The sequence below is a fragment of the Rhinolophus sinicus genome, chromosome X (genome assembly GCF_036562045.2).
Source record: "Rhinolophus sinicus isolate RSC01 chromosome X, ASM3656204v1, whole genome shotgun sequence".
NCBI classification, from domain to species: Eukaryota; Metazoa; Chordata; class Mammalia; order Chiroptera; family Rhinolophidae; genus Rhinolophus; species Rhinolophus sinicus.
The window spans coordinates 8,016,361-8,026,628 of record NC_133768.1 but is presented as its reverse complement, the minus strand read 5'-3'; the positions used below and the strand labels follow the sequence as shown (position 1 = coordinate 8,026,628).

Here is a 10,268-nt window from a genome sequence, read left to right as displayed (position 1 = left end):
TACATTGGCAGCACTGCACAAACAGCCCAGTAAGGTTTCATAACCTTGGTATATTAGTGTCTCACAGCTGTGTTCATGTGAACGTGTGGCGGTGTCTTGCTGAGTGGTGTTCATTATTGTTGTTGTGTGTTTCTGTGTGCCATTGCGAGAATGTCTGAGCTTGAATTAGAGCAATGAACAAACATTAAATTTCTTGTTAAACTTGGCAAGAGTGGAAGTGAAATCAGGGACTTGTTAGTCCAAGTTTATAGGGATAATGCCATGAAGAAAACAGCAGTGTACAAATGGATTAAATGTTTCTCTGAGGGGAGAGAATGCGTCACTGATGAAGAAAGGTCAGGGCGGCCAGGAAGGAGCAGAACTCATGAAAATATTGCAAAAATTCGTCGAATTGTGTGTCAAAATCATCGGCTGACAGTGAGAAGCATAACAGACCAAGTAAACACAGATAGAGAAACAGTCAGGAAAATCTTAACTGTAAATCTTGGCATAAGAAAGGTGTGTGCAAAAATGGTCCCAAAGGAGCTCTTGCATCACGACAGTGCACCAGCTCACACGGCACTGTCTATGAGGGAGTTTTTAGCTAGTAAATAAATAACTATCGGAACACCCTCCCTACTCATCTGATCTGGCCCCTAGTGTCTTCTTTCTTTGCCGGAAGATAAAGGAAATATTGAAAGGAAGACATTTTGATGACATTCAGGACATCAAGGGTAATACGACAATAGCTCTGATGGCCATTCCAGAAAAAGAGTTCCAGAATTGCTTTGAAGGGTGGACTAGGCGCTGGTGTCGGTGCATAGCTTCCCAAGGGGAGTACTTTGAAGGTGACCATAGTGATATTCAGCAATGAGGTATATAGCCCTTTTTCTAGGATGAGTTCGCGAACATAATTGTCTGACCTCGAACTGTATGATATCACTGAATGTAAAAAAGCTTAACTTGTGAAAACAGAGTGGAATGGTGGTTACAAGGAGCTGGGGTGGGGGAACTGAGGACATGTTGTTTAAAGATACAAACTTGCAACCAGGAGATAAATAATTCCTAGAAACCTAATGCACAGCATACCGTTTCCCCAAAAATAAGACCTAGCTGGACCATCAGCTCTAATGTGTCTTTTGGAGCAAAAATTAACATAAGACCCAGTGTTATATTGTATTATATAAGACCCGATCTTATATTATAGTAAAATAAGACCCGGTCTTATGTTAATTTTTGCTCCAAGAGATGCATTAGAGCTGATTGTCTGGCTAGGTCTTATTTTCGGGGAAACACGGTAAGTGATTATAGACAACAAGACTGTATTATAAACTTCAAAGTTGCTAAGAGACTAGATCTTAGTTGTTCCCACCACAAAAAAAGAAATGTTAGAGTTCCGGTTGGAGAGGAGGGACCACTGCATTGTCACCATATCGGGCGTTTCTCTCTTTTCTCTTCACCTTAAATTCTGGTGTCTTATATAAATAAGCAAAAGCAGCAAAAGCCAAGGCTATCAGGCTGGCATTTTAAAACTAGAAAAAAGGATGAAAAAGAGAGGTTTGACCCTACTCAGTTTCAAGACTATATCATTCCAGGCTTAACTGAAACTGGTAGTTATTTGGAAGCATTAGCAATGTTTCTTGATGCTTCTAGAGCAAAACGTGATTACCACCGATATACAGAAACACCCTGACATTTTGGTGGCCGCTGGAATGCTGGCCCCAGGTGGTACCCTGGCAGATGAGATGATGTGTGCAGATGTGTGTGTGTTCGCAACACAAGAAGACCTAGAGACCATGCAAGCATTTGCTCAGGTTTTTAACAAGTTAACCAGGCACTACAAATACTTGGAGAAAGGTTTTGAAGATGAAGGAAAAAAGCTGCTGCTGTTCTTAAAGGGTTTTGTGGAGTCGGAGAGGAACAAGCCTGCTATGTTGACTAGGGTTCTTCTGGCTAATGGAACACTTAATGCACCCATTCTTCATAGCCTTTGTAATGAGAATTAGGTTAAAGAAGGGGTTTCAGCAGCTTTTGCTGTAAAGCTCTTTAAATCATGGATAAATGAAAAAGACATCAATGCAGTAGCTGCAAGTCTTTGGGAAAGTCAGAATGGATAACAACAGACTGATGGAACTTTTTCCTGCCGATAAACAAAGCGTTGAACTCCTCACAGAGTATTTTACTAAGGCAGGTTAGAAAGAGCTTTCAGAGTATGTTCAGAATCAGCAAACCATAGCAGCTCCTAAGGAACTCCAGAAAGAACTTCAGGAACAGATGGCCCGTGGTGATCCATCTAAGGATATGATTTTGTATATCAAGAAGGGGATAAAAACAACCCAACATCCCCAAACTCATTGTCACTGGAATAGTCTGGTCCAGTGTAATGAGCACTGTAACTGGAATGGAACCAAGAAAAAAAAAGGAGGCGCTTGGAGCAGAGCAAGCCATCAAGCACTTGAAACAACACAGCCCTCTACTTGCTGCCTTTCCTACTCAAGGTCAGTCCGAGCTGACTCTTACTGAAGATTCAGGAGTATTGCTATGACAACATTTGTTTCATGAAAGCCTTTCAGAAAAGAGTGGTGCTTATTTATAAAGCTGAAGTCCTGAGTGAAGAGCCCATTCTGAAGTGGTATAAAGATGCACATGTTGCAAAGGGGAAAAGTGTCTTCCTTGAGCAAATGAAAAAGTTTGTAGAGTGGCTCAAAAATGCTGAAGAAGAATCTGAGGCTCAAGCTGAAGAAGGTGACTGACTGAATCTTGAAACTACACCCTCAGTAAAGCAAACAGGAGTTGTAGATAAAATGTCATGTCTCACGTGTCCTGGTTCTTACATCTTCCTATCTCCCTATAACACGCATGATATAAGGGCTTTCATGGTGAATTTTATTTTAACTGTTTCTATGGTTACTGGAAATGTTGGGTTTAGTTTCTAAAACCATGTTTTAAGTAGCTACAGGAGCTATAGATTTGAATCTAATGTTGCATTAGTCTTTCCAGTTATCTTCTACCTCCTGTATTTTCTACTGTAATAATGTAATTTAAGGCCTTCCACAATGAACAGTTCACTTTTTCCCTGGGTTTTCTATATAAACAGGTTTCAAAATATGATTTGGTTAAAAATAATTTGTTATAAAAATTCTGTTTGCAAATTAAACTGTAAAAGTATCCAAACTCTCAAAAGGCAATGATTTGTGTGATAATTTGGTATGCCCAAAGCCCTCCTCATCAATGAAACTCTCATATACAGTAATTGAATTCATTAACATTAATCTTGAGTATATGGACCATTGCTTACATGTTAATATTTTTTGGCATTTTTAACCCCAGATGTCCTTGAGCTCAATTGTTTGCTCTCTGGTTTTCATTCCTTAGTGAAGCCATGGAGAATAAGCTTGAAAATTAGATCTTTGGGAAATTGTATGTGGCAGAGGTGGTGGGAAGAAGAAAGTCGAGCTTTTTCCCATTGAGAAACTTCCGCATTCACTTTGCATCTTTCCAGGCAAAACAAATGGGTATTCTTTTCATACCATTTTCAACTGCACCTTACAAAAGTCTTGTCATTTAATGAATTTAACACTTGTCATACACTTAGATGGATAGGAAAGGACTCGTGAAATAGTGTGGGTAAAGGAAATGACTATACTAAACCCAGTAAATTGTTGAAAATGTTAAGTGGTCAGCATATTGTAATTGGGACTCTGAATATAAATCGTATTTCCTAATGGCTTAGGGTATTTGATGTAAAGCATGGAATACAATGATAATAATACATTCCTACTTGGTCATATAGGACCAGCTTCTTTCTCTTAACACATTCACTAATGACTCAAGTATTTGGCTATTAACCCTAGTTGCCTTTTTCTTTGCCATGAGCCAAACAAATACCAGCTCTATACAATTGATCCATTTATTTTAATGGCTGCCTTTTAAGTTTTGTCTTTCTTTTCTTGCTGTCACCCATCTATATATGTAGTCAGTGGAAAACAAAATGTGACCACAGTTTTGGTGGAGAGAGTTAATGTTAAAAGTGAACATTTTGAAAGTTGTTTTTTTTTTTTTTTTTTTTTGATCGTTGAAAGAAATTAGCCTGGAATAATGCCACCAGAGACTGAGTGGAAATTGCCCCTTTCAAAGGTGCCATTTTTATGAGCCAAGAATTTGGTGTTTAGTTCACCTGGAAGGAGTAACATGTAGCATAATTTGAAATAACGGTATATAGTAATCTTATGAAGAAGAGCATTCTTACTGATACCATTGTGAGTGGGGTGAAATTGTTAAATGAATAATTTGATAAAGTTTTCATGCACAGGCAAAATGTATTCACTAGGTTTCTACGTAGTGATCTGCTTTTACTTTGTAATTTGTAGTCCTCAAAAGACTTTTTTAAAAACTAAAGTCCATCCTTATCAGTTTATATAGGTCAGTCTTATTAATTTTTTATTTTTGTAAATTCCATGTTAATGCCCAGTGGTAATTGTATGTGGTGCATTCAAGTGTCTTTACTATGTAAGCATTAAATAATTGCTCTTTTTGTCCTTCTAACTCGCAAACTGTAAACACCTATACAAAATTCTGATATCGCAGAAGGTACATTAGCATTTCTACAACCAAGTCATTGCATGTTACTGCCGTTCAAATTGTACCGTTTTATTATATACTGTATAGTGAGAGTGTGTATAGTCTTCCAGGACTACATTATGATCTTTGTCGGATCATAGAGTTTTTTTCTTCATAATGATAATGTAGTGTTTACTTATTACAATATTTTAGTAAATGGATAAGTCACCTGTGAACAGTAGAGAGAAAGGGAATGCTTTCTGAAAAGACTTCAGATTTTCATTTTGAATTTTAAGTGGTAATTTTGGAACTCAGCTGCCAGTGTCAGCCTAAGGCTTCAAATATGTAATTGTTAATACAGATGTTAAACTTGTAAAAATGATTGGATAAGTGTTCACTGATTTTCCTAATTTTGTGTCAGTTTCTAAGGATAAGTCTCCTCTTAGATGCCATAATTAAATGTGTGTTTAGAGCTGATCATAAGTTTCTTAATCTTTATTATTCTGAGAGTTTTGTCCTAGAGATATTTATTATGCTATTCTTATGAAAACTCCAAATACCAAAAATGCCACAGGATATTTTGACATGGCATAATGATGGTGGTGAGAGGAAATGCATGTGACTGATTTACTTCTAATTAAGTATCTCACAAAGCTCATTATCACCTTCCCCCAGGAAGCCTTTTTAGACTTTGCTAATAGCACCCCAATAAATTTTCATATAGATTTAAAAATGGTAATTATGTGTCCTGATAGAGGTACCACGTCTAATTTTACCACCATAACTAATGCTATGGTGATAATCATATTGTGATATATAAATTTATCAAATCAACACATTATACACATTAAACTTATAAAATGTTACATGTCAATTTTATGTCAATTTTTAAAAATTAAACAAATATAAAAAAATAAACTGGGTGGATAAATTGGACTAGGTCATTGGTTAATTTCAGGATACCTTGTAAAGAAGAGGTCTGGAGCCAAGATGAAAAGGAAGGTCAATATCCTGAATCCCACCCAGATAGAAGTTGATAGCTGCAACTGAGTCCAGGTCATGGGGTTACAGCTTCCTGCTGAAGCCGTCGCAAACATGCACTAGTGGTCCTCATTCTTCTGCACTAGTGATTCTCAAATGAGGCAACTGAGTCCCCCAGGTGACATGTGGCAATGAATGGAAACATTTCTGGCTGCCACAGCTCGGGGGGGGAGGCTACTGGCATCTAGTGTGTAGAGAGACCAAGGATGCTGTCAAATATCCCACAAGGCCCAGGACAGCTCCCCACAACCAAGAATGACCCAGCCCCAAATATCAATGGTGATGAAGTCAAGAAACCCTGTTACACAGCCATGACTGTGAGGGTCTTATGATATGAGTTCAGTATAACAAAATTCTAGGCGGATTACCAAAGTTTTCATTGGATCATTAAAAATTAAATCAAGACCTCATTACTATGCTCCCTGCTATGGACTGAATTGTGCACCCCTCCCAAATTTATATGTTGATGCCCCACCCCTCGATATGATGGTATGTGGAGATGGGGCCTTTGGGTGGTAATTAGATTTAGGTGCATTCATGAGGGTAGGGCCCCATGATGGGATTAGCGCCCTGATAATTAGAGACCAGAGAACTTGTTCTCTCTCTGTCATGTGAGCACACAGTGAGAAGGCAGCCATCAGTAAACAAGAATGAGGGCTCTCGCAGAAGCCAACCATACTGGCACGCTGATCTTGGACTTCCAGCCTCCAGAACTGTGAGGAAATACATTTCTGTTATTTAAGTAACCCAGTCTATGGTATTTATTTTATGGCAGCCTGAGTTGGCATAAGACACTCCTCAAACTGAGGAATATGCAACTGGGACCCATATCAGAATCTAATTCATAATTTCAGCCAAACTGCCAAGTGTATCATCAGTTAACATTTAATAACTTGACAATTGTTTCATATGTGTGACAAATAGTGTCTGATTTGTTTTACTCAGGAAAATGCATGACATACACTTCATAATCTTAAATATCATTCAGGTTTAATACTGTGATGCTCGTATCAGTCATTTGTTCATGTGTTCATTCATTCAGTAAATAAGTAAGTAAGCATTGGTTGAATGTCGACTAAGAACATTTTCTGCGTAAGTACTAAGTATTTTTACTGAATAATTATTTTATAACTGATCTAGATGATATTCCAAAGCTCTGCATATGTGCAGCCTAAGTTAATGATATTATATGTTTTTAAACACTCTATGTCAACAAATTTAAGAACTGTACTTTTAAAAATTAGCATACATATTAATTCCCAAATTCCACAGGTTCTGAAGTAGCTGTACGAGATATCGTTGTGTTTGTGTTTTAATCTATAGGCATTTCAAATACAGCATTATAATGAATTCTAGAAATAATCTCTAACATTATTTTATAATCCATGCGACATTCCAATTTTAGACAGTCCCGTGGCTTTTCTATTGGATGATGCAGGACATGCATATTTATGGCCCTTTGCAAAATGTTGCAAACACAGAGGCTTTAGGAACCAAGCTACCTGTCACAGGCCAGCTCCATTCCCTGGCTTCACTTAACTGCAAGGGGCTGGGAAATGTTGTTTAGTTTTGTGCCCAGGAGGGCTTGGTAAGCACATGTCGACGTTTCTGCCAGAATATCATTTCAATATCTGAGGAAAATGTGATGGAGCCTGAAATAGGATAGTATTTAAAATCAGCTGTGTAAATTGTGAAATGAATTCTCTTTATACTGTGATGGGGCAAAATTTACATTTTTTGACAAGAAAGTAAAAATAATCAAAACTCATGAATTTCAGAGACCCACTCTTACCATGTCAATGTATCCCCCCTTGTCTCTTCACCCGTCTCCCTCCAGCCTGGGCCCTGAGATGTTGAGGTCAGCTCAGGGACAGTGAGCAACTGAGCTGGCAGCATAGAGGGGCCTGGGAGTAATGATAATGGCTATTTCCAAGGTCCAGACACTATGCTAACCCATAACATTTGTTATGGAAAGGACACAAGTGAGACATCACTGGAGCTCACAGTCTTAAATTATTTTGCACCCACTTCCTGTCAAAAGCCCAACTGAAATGGTTGATTCCTTATCATCATTTATTCTTTAGTGCCTCCCAACTTGGTTCTGCACAAGAATCATCTGGAATGCTGTGGTGGACAGACTCTTAAGAGACCCCCAATGATCCCCCTCCTCCTGGTGTTCTCACCGTGATGTAATCCCCTCCCTTGAATGTGGGTGGGACTGTGACTTGCTTTTAACCAGTACAATATGGCAAAGGTAATGGGATGTCACTTCCATGATTACATTACTTAGATTGTAATCCTTGTCTTGCTAGCAGCTCTATCTTGCTGGCTTTGATAAGTCAAGCTGCCATGTTGGAGAGGCCCATCTGGAAAGGAACCGAGGATATCCTCCAACCAATAGCAAGCAAGGAACCTAGGACCTCAGTCAAACAGCCTTTAAATAACTGAATTTTGCCAAAAACCTGCATGAGCGTGGAAGTGGATACTTCCCCAGTCAAACCTTCAGACAATACACCAGCTCCATCTAGAAAATTGACAAGAGTCTTAGAAGACCCTGAAACAGAGGCACCAGCTAAGGCATGCCCAGATTTCCAACCCACAAGAACTGTGAAATAATGTGTGTTGTTTTGAGCTGCTAAATGTGTGGTAATTTGTTTGCTGCAATGATAACTAATATGATGCTTGTTAAAAATTCTCAGGTCTTACACACAGAATCTATTTAGCAGGACTGCAGAAGGACTTGGGAATCTGTAATGTTCACCATCATCTCAGATGATTCTGTTGTACCTGGTTTAGAAATCGTCACTCCAAATCCTCTAATTTTATGCTTACATCTAGTCAGCCTCACCAGAAAGTTCTATAACTCAGCCATGTTATTTTTATTCTCAACAGAAGTGTCCTAAAAGTTACACTTCACTGATTTTTCTCTTGATCCATTATTTTTTTAAAAGACCTGTATTCACTTCCTATTGCTGCTGTAGCAAGTTACCACAAATTTAGTGGCTTGAAAAACATACATTTATTATCTTACAGTTCTAGAGGTCAGAAGTCTGAAAATGGCCTTATTGGGCTAAAATCGTGGTTTCAGCAGGGCTGGTTCTTTCTGAAGGTTCTAGGGAAGATTTTGTTCCCTTGCCTTTTCCAGCTTTTAGAGGCTACCTGTATTCTTTGGTCATGGCCTTGTTCCAGCAATGGCATCACTGAAACCTCTGCTTCTATTATCACATCTCCTTCTCTTGCTATGACCTTCCTACCTCTTTCTTTCCCATGTAAGGACACTTGTGATTACATTGAGTCCACCAGGATAATTTAGGAGACTCCATCTCAAGACCCTTAACTGATAAGACCTGAAAAGTCCCTTTTGCCACATCAAGTAGTATTCACAGGTCTGAGTATTAGGACATGCACATCTTTGGAGGACCGTTATACTGCCTATCACAAGAGCCATCGAATAAAATATTTATGTCTTGGTCCTGGTAAAATATTTGTCTCTTTCTTTATATTATACCATGCAAACATGTAATTTGTCTTCTTTCTTTTTCTGCCATGGCTACCAGGGCTCTTGGTGCTAATAATTGTGTTCAGTTATAACTGTGATGATTTGCTTTCTAATCCAACCGCTTCCCTTGGTTCATTATTTTGTTCTTACTTTTATCCTTATTTTAATGGTTCTAGTTTGTCTGTGTCACTTATTATAAGTTGATTTGAAACATAAGTAGAATATACAAATCCCCATACTTAGTCTTAACCCTTAGGTCCCCTCATTTCTAATCTCTTACCCTCCAAGGCCCTCATTCAGTGAAACATTTTCTCACTTGGTACCTGGACTTTCTCCCTTTTATTTCTCACTCCACCTCCACCTCTCCTTTGTCCTTCCCACAGCCATCCCTGGCCCTCCAAGCCACTCACTGATCTAGTTGTCAATTTCCCCCAAGGAATTGTGGGTGAGTAGATTTTGCTAAGGCCCTTTATGCTGTGATGGATGAACTAGTCTCTGAACCCTTGGTCAGCCTGCCCATGGAAGAAAGTTCTTCTGAACTGATCTCAAATGCACTAGGCTCATTAAAGTACTTGAACAAATTGCCTTCGTAACTCCCATAATAGCCACACACCTCAGGGAGACAAATAATATTATCCATATGTTACAAGAGGAAATATTGAGTCAAAAAAGGCAAAGAGAGCTATAGATTCTATTTCTTTGGGAAAATTATCTTGGTTTCAGGGTTTTAGATGACTTAGATGGATGAATCCCAATCCTGGTTTTCCATTTCATCAGTATACCCCAATTATTGTTAGAAGTGGTTTGACAAAATAATTTTCTCAGCCTAATTAAAATATAGATTTCAGATACCATATTTTGGAATGGTCAGAGGAGCAGAGAATGTAGTGCAAACTTTAGAAGCATGATGATTAAAGTGTCTGCCAAAATATTTTGAAGTGAAGCATATATGTTCAGCTTAACAAATGTTTATAAAATGAACACCTATATAGCCACTCGCCTCGTGCCTAAATTCTGTCCATGCCTCAAAGACCAGATTAGATGTCCTTCAACAAAGACTTGCATAAGCTTCTTATTTGTAATCTTTTTCTCATCAACTTCTGAGATCTTAGTTGAATTCTTATGTCACCTACAATCTGTATTATGTGTGTGTGTGTATGTACGCACGCACGCGTGTACACACACATTT

The 10,268-nt window shown here is 38.5% G+C and overlaps 1 pseudogene; it reads left to right on the top strand.

Annotated features, from left to right (window-relative positions):
- Nucleotides 1-1,622: 1,622 nt before the first annotated feature.
- On the top strand, nt 1,623-3,285 carry LOC109455007 (eIF5-mimic protein 2; annotated as a pseudogene).
- Nucleotides 3,286-10,268: the final 6,983 nt, after the last annotated feature.